At 37.7% G+C, this 19,423-nt stretch overlaps 1 long non-coding RNA gene across 1 annotated transcript in view; it reads right to left on the bottom strand.

Annotated features, from left to right (window-relative positions):
* Positions 1-267: 267 nt before the first annotated feature.
* Positions 268-19,423, bottom strand: part of LOC129659962 (uncharacterized) — a 37,090-nt gene continuing 17,934 nt past the window's right edge. Inside the window, exon 3 of the long non-coding RNA XR_008718260.1 lies at positions 268-816. This is a non-coding gene — a long non-coding RNA (uncharacterized LOC129659962). The remainder of the gene's footprint in view (positions 817-19,423) is intronic.

Here is a 19,423-nt window from a genome sequence, read left to right as displayed (position 1 = left end):
AGGCAAAGTTTTCACACAGGAGCTGGAGATTTTTTTTGCAAGTTAATTTGATCAGAGTATATAAATTACAGTAAATCCCCTACATACCAACAAGTTCTGTTCTGAGAGCACATTCGTTAAGTTCAGTTTGTTCATAAGTCCAGCAAAGTTAGCCTAGGTACCCAACTAAGACAATCAGGTATATGCTACTGTACTGTAATAGGTTTATAATACTTTAAACACAGATAATACATAAAAAGCAAACACAAAAATAAGGAAACATCTTTAATCTCACAGTACCTTGAGAAGTACTCTACAGTACCTTGAGAGTACAGTAATACAGCACAACACCTGGCATACAGGGACTGGTACTGAGCGAACAGGTAAGAAGAGTTACAGAATGGAGGAGATAGAGGACGTGGGAGCTGGTAGAGCTGAAGGATCATCAGCAATAGGAGACGGAGGAAAAGCCTGCAATTTCGCTCAAGTGGACGTTGATGCCATGGATTCTGACTCCTTACTGCGATCCCTTGATACCTGTTTAGTAGCTCTTATTTATTTATTTTTTTCCCCTCTTCATGGATGGCAGGGTAGCACTGATTTCATTCTGAATGGCTGCTGCAACCTTCATGTACCATTTGGGTCCTGTGACTCAAAAATGGACAGCGCCTCCTCAAATAAAATCTCCTTGCCATTTCCTGGATTCTGAACCTCTTCAGTTCTTCAGTTGCTTCTTGTTCTTCTTGTCTCTCTTCATCCTGTCACTGGGTCTCCAGTTCCTGAAGCTTTTTAGCAGCACCAGTATCACCAGTGGTTTTATGCTTGCTTCTAGATATCCTGAAATAAGTAGGGGAACAACTAAGCCATTCAAGTATGACCTAGATCAAGTCCCTCACGATTATATGGTGGAAGTGACAAACAGATTCAAAGGATTAGATCTGATAGAGTTCCTGAAGAACTATGGACGGAGGTTCATAAAACTGTACAAGAGGCAGTAATCAAAGCCATCCCCCCCAAAAAGAAATGGAAATGGTTGTCTGAGGAGGCCTTACAAATGAAGAGAAGAGAAGTGAAGGGCAAAGGGGAAAAGGAAAGATATACCCATCTGAATGCAGAGTTCCAAAGAATAGCAAGAAGAGATAAGAAAACCTTCCTAAGTGACTAACGAAAAGAAATAGAGGAAAACAACAGAATGGGTAAGACTACAGATCTCTTCAAGAAAATTAGAGATACCAGGGAACATTTCATGCAAAGGTGGACACAATAAAGGACAGAAACTGTATGGACCTAACAGAATCAGAAGATATTAAGAAAAGGTGGCAAGAACATAGAAGAACTATACAAAAAAGATCTTACTGACCCAGATAGCCATGATGGTATGATCACTCTCCTAGAGCCAGATATTTAGGAGTGTGAAGTCAAGTGGGCCTTAGGAAGCATCACTACGAACAAAGTTAGTGGAAGTGATAGAATTCCAGCTGAGCTATTTCAAATCCTAAAAGATGATGCTGTGAAAATGATGCACTCAATATGCCAGCAAATTTGGAAAACTCAGCAGTGGCTACAGGACTGGAAAAGGTTAGTTCTCATTCCAACCCCAAGAAAGGCAGTGCCAAGGAATGCTCAAACTACCGCACAATTGGACTCATTTCACATGCTAGCAAAATAATGCTCAAAATTCTCCATGCTAGGTTTCAACAGTATGTGAACCAAAAACTTCCAGATGTTCAAGCTAGACTTAGAAAGGCAGAGGAACCAGAGATCAAATTGCCAACATTTGTTGAATCATAGAAAAAGCAAGAGAGCTCCAGAAAAATATCTACTTCTGCTTCATTGACTACACTAAAACCTTTGACTGTGTGGATCACAACAAACTGTTGAAAATTCTGAAAGAGATGGGAATACTAGACCACCTCAGCTGCCTCCTGATAAACCTCTAGGCAGGTCAAGAAGCAACAGTTAGAAGCAGATATGGAACAACAGATTGGTTCTAAATTGGGAAAGGAGTATGTCAAGGCTTTACATTGTCACCCTGCTTATTTAACTTATATTCAGAGTACGTCATGGGAAATGCCAGGCTGGATGAAACAAACTGGAATCAAGATTGCTGGGAGAAATATCAGTAACCTCAGATATACAGATGACACCACCCTTATGGCAGAAAGCGAAGAGGAACTGAAGAGCCTCTTGATGAAGGTGAAAGAGGAGAGTGAAAAATTTGGCTTAAAACTCAACATTTAAAAAATGAAGATCATGGCATCTAGTCCCACCACTTCATGGCATAGATGGAGAAACAATGGAAACAGTGACAGACTTTATTTTTTTGGGCTCCAAAATCTCTGCAGATGGTGACTGCAGCCATGAATTTAAAAGATGCTTACTTCTTGGAAGAAAAGTTATGACCAACCTAGACAGCATAATAAAAAGCAGAGACATTGCTGACAAAGGTCCATCTAGGTAAAGCTATGTTTTTTTTCAGTAGTCTTATATGGATGTGAGAGTTAGACCATAAAGAAAGTGCTGAAGAATTGATGTTTTTGAACTGTGGTGTTGGAGAAAACTCTTGAGAGTCCTTTGGACTGCAAGAAGATCAAACCAGTCAAACCTAAAAGAAATCAATCCTGAATATTCATAGGAAGGAATAATGCTGAAACTCCAATACTTTGGTCACCTGACGTGAAGAGCTGACTCATTAGAAAAGATCCTGATTCTGGGAAAGATTGAAGGCAGGAAGAGAAGGGGAAACAGAGGAAGAGATTGTTGGATGGCATCACCAACTCAGTGGACATGAAACTGAGCAAGCTCCGTTAGATGGTAAAGGATGGGACGTCTGGCGTGCTAGAGTCCGTGGGGTAGCAAAGAGTCAGACACGACCGAGCAACTGAACAACAACTCCTGTACTCTATACAGTACTGTATGGTAAATTAAAAAAAAAAACAACACACAACCAGTTGTAGGGGATTCACACACATGACAATGTATGCCAGACATGAGAACTAACTTACATGATTGGATAAGAGAAACATGGTCTCACCTTTGAAAGTTTTCAATCTGAAGGTTCATAGGTAGGGGGCTTATTATTAAGATTAGTTCAGTTACTGTTTTGTGACAGTAACCAGGTAATAGCACAAAACCATCATAGAATGTTTCTTCTAAGTTATTATTCTAACTTGGGGGACAGTTTCATCTCACGGACTCACCGGTTCCAACAAAGTAAAAATGCTGGTTATTTCTGACATCCTGACTCCCTTATCTCTTTGTTGGTGGGTTCTCACAAGCATCAACTGAACTCTGAGTTCCCTGGGACTATAAGCTGTGTTTATTCATTATTCATTCTGTTCTATGCTGTCTGTTGCACACAATCTAGTCTTATTGCCATGGGAATAGCAGTTCAAAGACAAGAACCTCTTCAGTTCATTTCAGTCATTTCCACAGTTAGTGTGGTGGCAGGTTGATTCTGGCTTTGATGGTGATGAAAAGGAAAAGAGACACTCATTTAATAAAATGACTCTTCTCTGCTCAACTTTCTTTACATCTTTTTATCAAATTTAGCAAGTGAAACATTCATTCCCAGAGATAATCTGAAATACAAGGTTGGCTGTCACATGCATGATTGATTCTAAACATATGCCCACGTCCTTCCTATCAGGCTGAACCCAGGACAAAAAAACACGCTGTAAAAAAGACTTTCCTGTCATCAGCAGGTACACTGTCATCTTTGACTTAACTCTCAGATTGTAAGCAAGCAGCTGCTGGCAAGAGATCACAAACAAAACCAATCTGTTTCCCACATGTCTTGCCAGGGAATGTGTCTCTCTGAGTTGTCATTCCCCTTCACCCTCTCTAGACCTTGACTTTCTGTCCCCTCCTTCCAGCCATATTCAGTTTCCTTGTGACCATTTTTGCATCCATCTGCCCCTCTCTGGTTTCCGTGGTTGAGCAAGGAGTCTTGGAAACTACTAAAGACCCATCTCTCCTGTTTTATCCACCAGCCGTATCCTGTTATGTGTCTGTCTTTCAGCTGCCCTTGGGTCACAACATGCTTTTCCCTTCACCTACTTCAGTGCTATTTCTCTTGTTTAAATTTTCTTTCTTTGAAATTGCCAGCCCTCACCTCCATTTCTAATTTAAAAACATTTTTTAATTTCTTTTTTAAAATTTAGTAATTTGGCTAAGAGATAGTGTCTCCCTTTCTTATGACCTGAGTAATGGTATAAGGTGCTAACTTTAATTAGTGCTAATCAGTATTTCAAACCCATTTGGTCATAAGGTCATTCTTCTGTCTCCCAAATAGCAACAGGATATAGCACAGATTTTCAGAGTTTATATACAAAATTTGATTTCCAATTCATTTCACAATCATGCTATTTTCTAATTTGGGGGTGTCTAGTTATATCCAATTTGTAGGACTGATCTCCCAATAGCTTAAATTGAATGTCACCAGAATATTGGCTAAGTGCCAGTTCAAATGTGACATGGATTGGAGAACCACAGCCTGTGGTCAAAGCTGGCCTGGGGTATGTTTTTGTAAATAAAGTTTTATTGACACACAGTCACATTTGTTTGTTTATGTATTATCTGTGACTGCTTTCACACTATAGAGATTATGCCCTGCAAAGCCTGAAATATTTTTCTATCTGACCCTTTAAAAAAATGTTTGAGCACTTGTGGACTATCCCACACACCAGGTCTGGAAAATGTCCCTGGTTACATTTCCAGGCAAAGTTTATCAGATATTTAGTCTGATATTTGAAAATTTCTTTTCCCTCAATTTGTGAAAATCACATATCACATACTAACTCATAGGAAAGGCTAGATTATTTTCAGAGATACCACAAAGGTATTTGGCGTACAAATGGGTTGCCAGATAAAATACACAGGACACTAAGTTAAACTTGAATTTCAGAAGAATTACAAATAATTTTTTGGCATATGTGTGTTCTAAATATTGCATGAGGACATACTTATACTGAAATTTTATTTATTTCTCTGAAATCCAAATTTAACTGGACATCTTGTGCTTTTATTTACTAAATCTGATAGCCTTCTTTTTATAAGGACGAAAAGAAGAACAACTGAATAGATGTTGGAGCAGCATCTACAAGACACCTTGTGACGCTTCTAGTTCATTAGCACCTTCTGGTATGTTGTCTGCTCACATTTCATAGCTCTCCAGTTTATATTCATGTTTAGAATCAATATCGAGAGGTTTCAATCTTTAAACCCAGGTGTTTGGCACAAGTGGTCTGCTTTCTGACCCTGTAATTCATGCTGTTTATTGGCAGTTTAAAAATTTAATTGTCCATCACATATTAGGAGTAAGAGCAATTTTTCAATACAGATTGAAGTGAAATTATGCTGTACAACTTCCTATGTTTGATTTAGTCACAAGGGGAGAGTGAGAAATAGAAAGTATGCAAAGTAGAGATTGAGAGAATTCACAAGAGTCCAGTTCTATCACAGTGTTAGAAGTTTAACTGTAATTTAGAAACACTGGGAAAAGTAGTTAGTTAACTGAAAGGAAACAAGATTAGTTAAACAGAAAAGTAATATATTGAAAAATTCTATATTAGAAACAAGCTTGTGCTTAGGAGTACCTCAGACCATTTAATGGCATTTAATGGACTCCTGGGATGGTTTTCTTTCTCACACCAATTTTACTTTTCTAGCTGATTTGCATGTAAGAAAACACATTTATATACAATGATCAGTGGGTTTATCCCAATTTAAGTCATTACTAACTTGCTGAGTGATTTTAAGTCAATAACTGCATGGTTTTGTTTATCCATTTCTTATCCGAAGAATCTACATTAGAAGGTTTTGCAGTTTCTTACTAGGTCTAAAACTTGACTTCTGTTACATTCCTGTGCACATTATATTAGACTGTGATGTCTAGAGCATGTCTAAAATACCAAAATTATCAAATGTAAATGTGAAAACAGGCCCCAAATTCAGGAAATATGACAGCATCAGTAGGTAGCCTCTATAGATGAGACTGAAAGAAAGAAAAGTGAAAGAGTTAGTCGTTCAGTAGTGTCTGACTCTTTGAGACCCCGTGGACTGTAGCCTGCTTGGCTCCTCTGTCCATGGAATTCTCCAGAAAAGAATATGGCAAGAATGTGTTGTCATTCCCTTCTCTAGGGGATCTTCCCCACCCAGAGATGAAACCCAGGTCTCCTGCACTACGGGTAGACTCCTTACTGTCTGAGCCCCAGGGAAGCAGCAACAGATGAGACTGGTCATAGTGGTGGTTTAGTTGCTCAGTCGTGTCAGACTTTTTGCAGCCCCATGGACTGTAGCCCTCCAGGCTCTTCTGTCCATGGAATTCTCCAGGCAAGAATAGTGGAGTGGGTTTCCATTTCCTTCTCCAACAGATGAGACTGATTCCCATCAAATTAGAACAGACCTGTTTAAATTAGATGCAACACTGGTTAATATATTAAATTTGTCTTCTTCTAATACATGCTCATGTAATATTTGTATTTCTGAAATTCTATTATTCTCTTTATAACTATTTTGGTTTTCTGTTAATTTGTATAAGTTTAAGAGAAAATTTTAATTGATAGTAATTTCCACTACACAGTACCTTGTTTGAAAATGAGTGCCATATAAAGAAAAATCTGTCTTCTGTGGGGTTTGGAATATAGTAATCTATTAGATACAAAAAATACAGCTGAGGTTATGTTAAAGACTGTAGGGGAAATAAATGACCCAGTATGCTTATTCAGGAATTGTTATTTATGATAATACAACTAGGACTGTAGAGATGATGATGTGTGTTCTCCATCTTAACCATTTAAAAAATATATATATAAACCTAAGAAAGTGAAAAGAGTATGTAAATCTGCTAAGGTTAGCTTATATGTCTGCTAATACTCCCCTTTTAAAAATAAATTTTTAATTTGAAACATTACCAATAGGCTAAAATTGTCTCTGCTACCACCCTAATTTTTCTCTCTTCACCCACCTCCTTTGAGATAAGTACTACTGTCAGTTTTGTGTGGGTCTTTTCAGAGAATTTTTCAGTGTATTTTCTCACAGAAATTTGTCTTTGTTTTCTGTATGTGCTAATAAGCACAACCTGCTGTGTTTTTCAGGGTTGGATGGGAAATATGTGCTGCTGCTTAAGATCTTTTGAACCAGGCTTGATTATCAGAATGAACAAAGCTACGCTGCAGGGTCACACCAGGGCAAGGAGTGTGTGTGTGGTGTGTGTGTGTGTGTGTGTGTGTGTGTGCGCAGACACATATGCCTGTTATATGTGCTGCTGCTGGTGCTAAGTCACTTCAGTTGTGTCCGACTCTGTGCGACCCCATGGACGGCAGCCGACCAGGCTCCCCCGTCCCTGGGATTCTCCAGGCAAGAACACTGGAGTGGGTTGCCATTTCCTTCTCCAGATGTCTGGAACTATGTCTGCTGCTGCTAAGTCACTTCAGTCGTGTCCGACTCTGTGTGACCTCATTGATGGCAGACCACCAGGCTCTGCCATTCCTGGGATTTTCCAGGCAAGAACACTGGAGTGGGTTGCCATTTCCTTCTCCAATGCATGAAAGTGAAGAATGAAAGTGAAGTCTCTCAGTCGTGTCTGACTCTTCGAGACCCCATGGACTGCAGCCTACCAGGCTCCTCTGCCCATGGGATTTTCCAGGCAAGAGTACTGGAGTGGGGTGCCATTGTCTGGAACTATGCAATTATAATGGTTGTACAACATTTGAATGTACTAAATACCATTGAATTGTACCCTTAAAATGGCAAATTTTTTGGTCTGTATCTACCCCTTAAAAGTTCATGGCACAATTTATATATATGACTATCAACTATAAAATTATATGATCCAAACTCTGATTCTATTTCTACTCTAGTGTTAGCTTAAACATTAAGACTTTGGATGTCAGAAAATCTTCGGTTTTTCAACACTTATAAATGTGTATGTGAACCTAGATTTAAAAGGTCTAGTAACATCAATAACATCAATTTATATCAACTGGGATGTTTCTACACAGATATGTGTGTGGCAGGGTGTATATTTCTTGAGAAGTAAAGAGACCATGATGATGATTCATCTTGAGATGAGCATGAAGATCATAATCTTGAAGAGATTTCAGAGAAAAACCACTGATATTATTAAAGGATAAGAATGCTGAATTTGTGAGAAGAGATGTCTAGTAGAGAATAAACTGAAGAGACATTTAATAGCTGGAATTGAGTACTGTGTTAAATGTAATAACCTGCGGCAATAAGAGAATGCCATAGCAAGTAAAAGCTAGAGAAACTGCTAGATTTTTTAACGGTTATCTTGTATTCTCTTGGTTATTCTCTTAGATACTAAAATAGAGATATTTTAGTAACCTATCTCAAAATGTGGAAGGCCAGGTAAGGCAGGTGTGGTGGTTATGTCATGGCAAGAAGCTTCTGTGAGAGTGGCTAGTAGCAAGCATCCATGCCTCCTTATCTTGTAAATTTACAATGATTTTGACTTTCTAATGGTCAAAGATAGGAAAAGCAATTATTCTCACTTTCCCCCATGTATGCTTAGTTGGTCAGTCAGGTCCTACTCTTTGCAATCCTTTGGACTGTACCCTGCCAGGCTTCTCAGTCTGTGGGATTTCTCAGGCAAGAATACTGGAGTGGGTTGCTATTTCCTCCCCCAGGAGATCTTCCGGACCCAGGGAGCAAACCCACGTCTCCTGAGTCTCCTGTATCTCCTACATTGCAGGCAAATTCTTTACTCACTGAGCCATTGGAGAAAACTCCACTTTCCTCCAAATATTTACAAATCCCTTGGCACTTTTCTTCACATATGTCAAAAGAAAACCTTAGTAACTAGGAGGTAGACTAGAGTAGGATAGGTGGGATTGCGGCCATGATTATAGAAGAAAGAAGCTTTTTTTAGAGTCAGAGATGATAAATACTATAATTTTTTTTTTTTTTTTTTTAGAAATTGTGGTTTTTCTTTGGAAACCTTTAACTAGGATATAGTCTAACTTATAAAAATAATTTTACTATCATTTTTATTGACAGGAATGAATGGATTAGATGACTACTCAAGTTTCATTTAAGTGTTGAAAGGGAATCATCTTCCTCTGATCATAATGCTCTCTAAATTCACAAATTCCTATAAGCAGAAGAGCTCTTGAGACATGATTTAAATATTTTTACAGCCTTAACTTTATTCATTTTTGTGGCGAGGTAGTATTACTAGCATAGCCAGTACCATGATTATAGATGACAAACATATTTTATCATTTCAGAAAAAAAACATGAAATTCATCATCAGCTTGGGAAACCATAGAAATATATCATCAAAAGTGGAAAATCTTTGCTATGTGTGGTGTACAAGCCACTAGACTGAAAAAAGTCCCCTAAAGACCATCCTGATGTGCAGAATAAATTGTCCCTTCACAATATTGTCAACGCTTGGATTAAATATAAAAGCCAGTCAGTTAGTCCATTCAGTCACTCAGTTGTGTCCAACTCTTTGCAACCCCATGGACTGCAGCACGCCAGGCCTCCCTGTCCATCACCAACTCCCGGAGCTTGCTCAAACTCATGTCCATCAAGTCAGTGATGCCATCCAACCATCTCATCCTCTGTGCTTCCCCTTCTCTTTGTACCTTCAATCTTTCTCAGCATCAGGTTCTTTTCCAATGAGTTGGCTTTTGGCACTAGGTGGCCAAAGTACTGGAGTTTCAGCTTCAGCATCAGACCTTCCAATTAATATTCAGGACTGATTTCCTTTAGAATTGACTGGTTTGATTTATTTGCAGTCCAAGAGACTCCAGAGTCTTCTCCAACACCACAGTTCAAAAGCGAAAATTCTTCAATATAAAAATCAATTTATATTTAAAATCTACTTTAAAATTTTAAATATAAAAGTAAATAGATGAAATGCAATTGAAGTACTCCAACTGATGTTTATTTAAAATTAGAATAAAATGTTTTCATTTTGACAACATTGTATATTAGATATACTAAAAAGTCCTTCAGCTACCAAACATTTAAATGCTGGATTTAAAAACAAACAAACAAAAGAAAAAGCCATCTTTCTAAATGCTCAGTTGAATGAGCCAGAGAGTAAAGGAAAAGTCAAAAGTAGGAAGGAAAAGGCAAGTCAGAAATCCAATGAAGTAAGCAGTCACTGAAGTCCTGTCTGCTCTGAGCATCTTTCAATTTTGGTTGGTTGGTTTAGTCTCTAATTCGTATCCAACTTTTGAGACCCCATGGACTATAGCCTGCCAGGCTCCTCTGTGCGTGGGATTCTCCAGGCAAGAATACTGGAGTGGGTTGCCTTTTCCTTCTCCAGGGGATCTGCCTGACCCAGGAATCAGACCTGGGTCTCCTGTATTGCAGGCAGTTTCTTTACCGACTGAGCTATGAGGGAAGCCCCTTTCAATCTTTAGTGACCTAGAAATGAACCCCACACATGGTGCTAGTGGTGAAAAGTGGCTGAACTGTACAAAAGGGGCATTTGGATTAGACATCCTATTATAAAGCCAGAGGCCCTAAAGGGCAACACCCAGGCTTAAAGGGTGAATTACATAAATGAGCTTTCCTCCCACAGATTTGGCTGTCAATAGAAAGGGGGAAAATGCCTCAAGTGTGGTTGAAGACAAAATACTCACTGTTTAGTTCTTTCAAAAACAAAAGAAGAATTTAGTTTGAAGTGATCTTGAACTGGAGGATCCTTTCCCACAGTTAACAAAAACCAAGAACTTGAAAGTTAAAGTAAATCAAAACTTTCCAGGAAATAAAAATATTAAATGCAGATTTCAGCATATAAAAAAAAGGTACCAACCAATGTTTAATCCATTTTAAGAAAAAAAAAAATTAAAAACAGATAAAAACCAAAAGCCAGGTTAGGAGAAGGAAGAAAAATTGCCCTGTAAAATCAAGAATCAGAATGATTAGATGTAAAATATAAAATGAGTTTATTTAATATGTTTAAGGAAATAAAACAGTACAAAGAATTCTATTCAGTGCTCTGTAATAACCTTTATGGAAAAAGAATCTAAAAAAGAATGGATAGGGACTTCCCTGGTGTTCCAGTGGTAAAGAATCAGCCTTTCAATCATGGAAGGTGAGTTCAATTCCTGGTCAGGTGACTAAGATTCCATATGCTGTGGAGCAACTAAGGCTGTGTGCCACAACTGCTGAGCCTGTGCCCAAGCCTGTGCCCAAGTACCACAACTCGAGGTGCCCTGCAACAGAAGATCCCGCATGATGCAACAAAGATCCAGCATACCACAACTAAGACTTGGCACAGCCAAATAAAAAGTGAACAAATAAAAAAGAGTGGATATATAGGTTTAGCTGGTTCACTTTGCTGCCCAGCAGAAACTAACACAATATTGTAAATCAACTATACTTCAATAAAAACTTTTTTTAAATGAGAGGAAGGGTCCTTACAAAATCATCAGAAATGAACAGACAGAGATATTGTTTCTGGCAGTGGTGGATTATCTTGATTTGGGCTGACACTACTGCAGACACATTTACAAGCTCTTTACAAAATGCTACATAAAAAGAAATTATTGCTGTCTATAAGAGACCCACCTCAAACCAAGAGAGACATACAGACTGAAAATGAAGGGCTGGAAAAAGACATTTCATGCAAATGGAGATCCAAAGAAAGTAGGAGTAGCAATACTCATATCAGATAAAATAGACTTTGAAATAAAGGCCCTGAAAAGAGACAAAGAAGGACACTACATAATGATCAAAGGATCAATCCAAGAAGAAGATATAACAATTATAAATATATATACACCCAACCATAGGAGCACCTCAATATGTAAGACAAACACTAACAAGTATGAAAAGGGAAATTAACAGTAACACAATAATAGTGGGAGACTTTAATACCCCACTCACATCTATGGATAGATCAACCAAACAAAATTAGCGAGGAAACACAAACTTTAAATGGTACAATGGACCAGTTAGCCCTAATTAATATCTATAGGACATTTCACTCCAAAACAATGAATTTCACATTTTTCTCAAGTGCACACAGAATATTCTCCAGGATAGATCACCTTCTGGACCATAAATGTAGACTTTGTAAATTAAAAAAAAAAAATGAAATCATTTCAAACATCTTTTCTGATCACAATGCAGTGAGATTAGATGTCAACTAGAGGAAAGAACTAGCAAAAATATAAATATATGGAGGCTAAACAACATGCTTCTGAATAACCAACAAGTCATGGAAGAAATCAAAAAGGAAATCAAAATATGCATAGAAACAAATGAAAATGAAAGCACGACAAAATCTACGGGATTCAATAAAAGCAGTGCTAAGGGAAAGGTTCATAGCAATACAAGGTTACCTCAAGAAACAGGAGAAAAATCAAATAAATAACCTAACTCTACAATTAAAGTAACTAGAAAAATAAGCAATGAAGAACCCCAGGGTTAGTAGAAGGAAAGAAATCATAAAAATTAGGGCAGAAATAAATGAAAAAGAAACAAAGGAGACTATAGCAAAATAAACAAAACTAAAAGCTGGTTCTTTAAAAAGATAAATAAAATAGACAAACCATTAGCCAGAGTCATCAGGAAAACAAAGGGAGAAGAATCAAATCAACAAAATTAGAAATGAAAATGGAGAAATCACAACAGACAACACAGAAATACAAAGGATCATAAAAGACTACTGTCAGCAACTATATGCCAGTAAAATGGACAACTTGGAAGAAATGGATGAATTCTTAAGAAAGCATAACCTTCCAAAACAGAACCAGGAAGAAATAGAAAATCTTAACAGATGCATCCCAAACATGGAAATCTAAACTGTAATAAAAAATCTTCTAACAAACAAAAGCCCAGGACCAGATGGCTTTATGGGTGAATTCTACCAAAAATTTAGAGAAGAGCTAGCACCCACCTATCCTACTCAAACTCTTCCAGAGAATTGCAGAGGAAGGTAAGCTGCCAAACTCATTCTATGAGGCCACCATCACCTTAATACCAAGACCAAAAAAGATAACACACAAAAAAGAAAACTACAGGCCAATATCACTGATGAACCTAGATGCAAAAATTCTCAACAAAATTCTATCAAACAGAATCCAGCAACATATTAAAAAGATCATACATCATGACCAAGTGGGCTTTATCCCAGGGATGCAAGGATTCTTCAATATCTGCAAATCAAACAATGTAATACACCACATTAACAAATTAAAAGATAAAAACCATATGATTATCTCAATAAATGCAGAGAAAGCCTTTGACAGAACTCAACACACATTTATGATTAAAAAAAAAAAAAACAAAAAAACAAAACTCTCCAGAAAGCAGGCATAGAAGGAACATACCTCAACATGCTGCTGCTGCTCCTGCTAAGTTGCTTCAGTCATGTCCAACTCTGTGCGATCCTATAGACAGCAGCCCACCAGGCTCCCCCGTCCCTGGGATTCTCCTGGCAAGAACACTGGAGTGGGTTGCCATTTCCTTCTCCAATGTATGAAAGTGAAAAGCGAAAGTGAAGTGGCTCAGTTGTGTCTGTCTCTTAGTGACCCCATGGACTGCAGCCTACCAGCCTCCACCATCCATGGGATTTTCCAGGCAAGAGTACTGGAGTGGGCTGCCATTGCCTTCTCCCACCTCAACACAATAAAAGCCATATATGACAAACCCACAGCAAACATTATCTTCAATGGTGAAAAATTGAAAGCATTTCCCCTAAATTCAGGAACAAGACAAGGATGCCCACTCTCACCACTACTATTCAACATAGTTTTGGAAGTTTTAACTATAGCAATCAGAGAAGAAAAAGAAATAAAAGGAATCCAGATTGGAAAAGAAAAAGTAAAACCCTCATTGTTTGCAGATGACATGATGTTCTACATAGAAAACCCTAAAGGCACCACCAGAAAATTACTAGAGCTAATCAATGAATTTAGTAAAGTTTCAGGATATAAAATTAATACACAAAATCCCTTGCATTCCTATACACTAACAATGAGAAAACACAGAAATTAAGGAAATAGTCACATTTACCATTGCAACAAAAATAATAAAAGACTTAGGAATAAATCTACCTAAAGAAACAGGAGATCAATATATAGAAAACTATAAAACACTGATAAATCAAAGATGATGCCAATAGATAGAAAATTATACCATGTTATTTGATCAGAAGAATCAATATAGTGAAAATGAGTATACTACCCACAGCAATCTATAGATTCAATGAAATCCCTATCAAGCTACCAATGGTACTTTTCACAGAACTAGAACAAATAATTTCACAATTTGTATGGAAATGCAAAAAGACCTCGGATAGTCAAAGCAATCTTTAGAAAGAAAAATGGAACTGGAGGAATCAACCTGTCTGACTTCAGACTATATGACAAAGCTACAGTCATCAAGACAGTATAGTACTGGCACAAAGACAGAAATATAGACCAATGGAACCTAGTAGAAAGCCCAGAGATAAATCCATGCACGTATGGACACATTATCTTTAAAAAAAAGGCAAAGATATACACTGGAGAAAAGACAATCTCTTTAATAAGTGGTGCTGGGAAAACTGGTCAACCACCTGTAAAAGAATGAAACTACAACATTTTATAAAACCATTAACAAAAGTAAACTCAAAATGGATTAAAGATCTAAATGTAAGACCAGAAACTAGAAAACTCCTACAGGAAAATATAGGCAAAACACTCTCTGACATATATCACAGCAAGATCCTCTATGACCCATCTTTCAGAGTAAAGGAAATAAAAGCAAAAATAAACAAATGGGACCTAATTAAACTTAAAAGCTTTTGCACAACAAAGGAAACTATAAGCAAGGTGAAAAGAGAGCCTTCAGAATGGGAGATAATAATAGCAAATGAAGCAACTGACAAAGAATTAATCTCAAAATATATAAGCAGCTCATACAGCTCAATATCACAAAAATAAACCCAGTTCAGAAAATGGGCCAAATAACTAAACAGACATTTTTCCAAAGAAGACATATAGATGGCTAACAAACACATGAAAAGATGCTCAACATCACTCATTATCAGAGAGATGCAAATCAAAACCACAATGAGGTACCATCTCATGCCAGTCAGAATGGCTGCTATCAAAAAGTCTACAAACAATAAATGCTGAAGAGGGAGTGGAGAAAATGGAACCCTCCTACACTGTTGGTGGGAATGCAAACTAGTACAACCACTATGGAGAACAGTGTGGAGATTCCTTAAAAAACTGGAAATAGAACAGCCAGATGATGCAGCAATCCCACTGCTGGGAATACACACTGAGGAAACCAGAATTGAAAGAGACACATGAACCCCAATGTTCACTGCAGCACTTTTTACAATAGCTAAGACATGGAAGCAACTTAGATGTCCATCAACAGATGAATGTATAAGAAAGTTGTGGTACATATACACAATGGAATATTAATCAGCTATTAAATAAAATGTATTTGAATCAGTTCTAATGAGGTGGATGAAACAGGAGCCTATTATATACAGTGAAGTAAGTCAGAAAGAAAAACACCAATACAGTATATTAACACATATATATGGAATTTAGAGAGATGGTAATGATGACCCTATATGCAAGGCAGCAAAAGAGACACAGATATAGAGAACAGACTTTTGGACTCTGTGGGAGAAGGGGAGGGTGGGATGATTTGAGAAAACAGCATTGAAACATATACATTACCACATGTGAAATAGATGACCAGTCCAAGTGCAATGGATGAAACAGGTCCCTCAAAGCCAATGCACTTTGACAACCCAGAAGGATGGGGTGGGGAGGGAGGTTGGAGCGGGGTTCAGGATGCAGGACACATGTATGCCCATGGCTGATTCATGCGAATATATGGCAAAAACCACCACAATGTTGTAAAGTAATTAGCCTCCAATTAAAATAAATAAATTGATAGAAAAATAAAAAGCAATTATTTGAGCCTTGAGCCTGTGCCCTGTAACAAGAGAAGCCACTGCAGTGAGAAGCCCGTGTGCCACAACAAAGAGTAGCCCCTGCTTGCCTCAACTAGAGAAAGCCCATGCAATGCAACCAAGACCCAGCACAGCCAAAATAATAAATATTAAAAAATTTATTATGTGAGAAACAGAGAGTGAACTGCAGAGGAAAAATGACCTATGCATAAGATCATGTAGCCTTAATGTACACACAAGTAGAGTCACCAAAAAGAGAGGGAATAAAGCAGAAAAATTATGTCTCCTTAGGCTGCTTTTGACCATGACTGTTTCTCAGACTTTCCTTGTTTTTGATGACCTTCAAAGTTTCAAGCAGTACTAATCAGGTATTTTGTAGAATGTCCCTCAACTGACTTTTCTGATGATTTCCTCATGATTAGACTGGATTTTTGTGTTCTTGAGAGGAAGACCACAGAAGTAAAGCATCATTTTTTTCACATTATATCAAGAGTGCATGCTATAAACATGACTTATGATTGTTGATGTTGAGCTTGATTACTTGGCTGAAGCACTGTTTATTAGATTTTCCACCATAAAGTTATACTCTCCTCTTTATACCATACTCTTTGAAATAAAACCATTATGCACAGACCACATCTAAGGATTGGATTGAGAATCATGCTCCAGGTCCAGGTAAAGTAAAATATGTTATATTTTTCTGCATGAAAGTTTTGTCTCTTCCCATATAGTCATTTATTAAGTCATTTATTTTATTAGCATGGACTTAACATATTTTACATTTTGTGTTCTAATACAATTCTATTTTATTTGTTTTGTTGCTTAAATATTCTTGCTTTGACATCCCTTCTGTGTTAGTTTCCTAGAGATACTGTAGAAAGTGCTAAAAACTCGGGAGCTCAAAACAACAGACTGTATTCTTTCACAGTCTGGAAGCAACAGGTTTGAAATTATGGTGCTGGTATGACCATGCTCCCTCTGAAGCCTGAAGAACCCTCCTGTCTCTTCCAGCTGCTGATGGTTGCTGGCAATCCTTCCCATTCCTTGGATTGTAGACTCATCATTCCTGATTTTGTCTCTGTCTTTATATAACATTTTATTCTCTGTTTCTCTTTATGCCTTGTGTTCTTAGAAGGACACCAGTCGTTGAACTTAGGGTCCAAACTATTCATGAATGACCTTCTTAAGTATTTTTGGATTACAAATTAGGTTACATTCTTATGTGAACATGAATTTTGGAGTAACACTAGTTAACTCATGACACCACATCATGATGGAATTTTTTTTTTTTAGAATTTCCTAACATTCTGACATTATAAGATACTTCAGGATCATGTTATGTATTCCCTGCCTTAGTCTTAGAATCAGCAATTTCTCTATAGAATCCTGGATCCTTTTACTTGAAAATGTACTGGAAACCAGGATATGGGTGATAGGAATGGGTGTTATCAGAGTGATGCTGTCTCTAGGCTCATCTAGCTGGCAGCACAAGGAAATATGTTTGTATGCTAACCACTGTGTGCACATCTATGAATGTTTATGCAACACTTAGCAAGTATATTGAATTTAAAATGATCCTTGAATAATATTGGTTTGAACTGCACTGGTCCACTTATGGGCTTCCCAGGTGGCTCAATGGTAAAGAATCCACCTGCCAAATGCAGAGATGCAGGAGACTCGTGTTTGATTCCTCCGTCAGAAACTTCCCCTGGAGAAGGAAATGGCAACCCGCTCCATTATTCTTGCCTGGAAAATCCCATGGACAGAGGAGCCTGGTGGGCTACAGTCCATGGGGTCACAAAGAGTTAGACTCAACTTAGTAAAAGAACCTGACACGGGTTCACTTATAGGCAGATATTTTTCAATACATAGACTGGAAACATTTTTGGACATTTCCAATAATGTAAAAACTTGTAGACAAACTGTGTTGCCTACAAATATCAAAAAAGTTAAGGAAAAAGTATATCATATTTTATAAAATGTTTGTAGATATTAGTTTATTATTTACTACAGTAAAACACAGGCAATCTATACAAAAGTTAAATTTATGAACAGGTATGCATAACAACACAGACTGAGCATGGCACCATGACATCATCCAGTTTAGAGAAATGTAACAAGTAGAGTGATGCAGTACTACATCATAAACTGCATACAATTAACTGTGGTATGTAATCTGTTACTGTCATAATTTGTTGGCTTTGCCCATTGCTGATGCGTTTAGCTCAGATGTCTTGAGTTTCTGCTTAAAACACTGTGACACTCAACATCTCAGCGAGAGCAGCTCATCTTTCTAGTAAAGTGAGTATTGCAGTAAAAAAATGATCTCTGTGGCTCTTGAATACTTTCACCATGTTTAATGCAATACTGTGAAGCTTGAATAACACTGGTAACCATGTGAAATGCCACTAGTGATGCTGGACGTTCTTCCAAGAAGCAAAGTCATGACATTACAAGAAAAAGTTGAATTACTTGAAATGGACTGTAGATTGAGGTGCACAGCAGTGGTTGTTGCCATTTCCAGATGAATAACTCAGAGTAGGGACTGGAACAGCTATGCTGGCAGGTATGAAAACCTTGTACTTTTCTTTGAATACCTTTCTATTGAGCACTGAAAATGCAGCTTTTCTGTGAATATTGAATTGTTATAAGAAAGATCTACCTGTAGACTCTAATATGATTTGAGAAAAAGCAAAGTATTATATGACAACTTATAGTAGAAGAAAAATGAAAGAGATAAAGCCTAATTTGAGTTTCCCAGTCAGCTCAGTGGTAAAGAACCCACCTGCGAATGCAGGAGATCATAAGAGACAAAGGTTCAATCCCTGGGTTGGGAAGACACCCTAGAGGAGGGCATGGCAACCCACTCCAGTATTCTTGCCTGGAGAATCCTTTGGACAGAGGAGCCTGGCAGGCTACCATCCATAATATCACAAATAGTCGGACACAACTGAGGCAATTTAGCATACATACACATGCAAAGGATGGTGTGATAACTTCAAAAAGAAGTTTGGCTTAAAAATGTCCAGAGAACAGAAGAAGAAGCTTTTGCTGCCCAAGAGACATCAGATAAGCACCCAGACAGATCAGAAAGTCATTGAAAAGAATAGGCATCTGCCCAAATAGGTTTTTCATGCAGACAGAAGTGCCCTATTCTGGGGTTGTTGGAGGGGGAAGAAAGTGTCATAAAGGACATGTGTTGGTAAGGATGAGAAGTGAGCACCAGGATTTAAGGCTGGACAGGATAGCCTGACTCTACTGTTTTGTTGCAAATGCAGTTGGGTTTATGGTCAGGACTGCCCTTATCTATGAAGTTGCTAATCTCCAAATCTTAAAACGAAAAGATAAACAGCAGTTGTTAGTCTTCTGATTGGACATCAAGACAGCCTGGATGAAAACGCTTTTTCTGGATTTCTAAAACTTACAAGATGCAGAGAAAGCAGAGTGCAGAGGTAAACTTATAGCATAGATCTCCATATTAAAAGGAATAAAGAACTCAAATCAATAACAATTTTCTCCTGAAAGAAACTAGAA

This window comes from Bubalus kerabau, chromosome 9 (genome assembly GCF_029407905.1).
Source record: "Bubalus kerabau isolate K-KA32 ecotype Philippines breed swamp buffalo chromosome 9, PCC_UOA_SB_1v2, whole genome shotgun sequence".
Lineage (NCBI taxonomy): Eukaryota > Metazoa > Chordata > Mammalia > Artiodactyla > Bovidae > Bubalus > Bubalus kerabau.
Note: the sequence above shows the minus strand (reverse complement) of the source record. Positions and strands in the feature narration are given on the sequence as shown.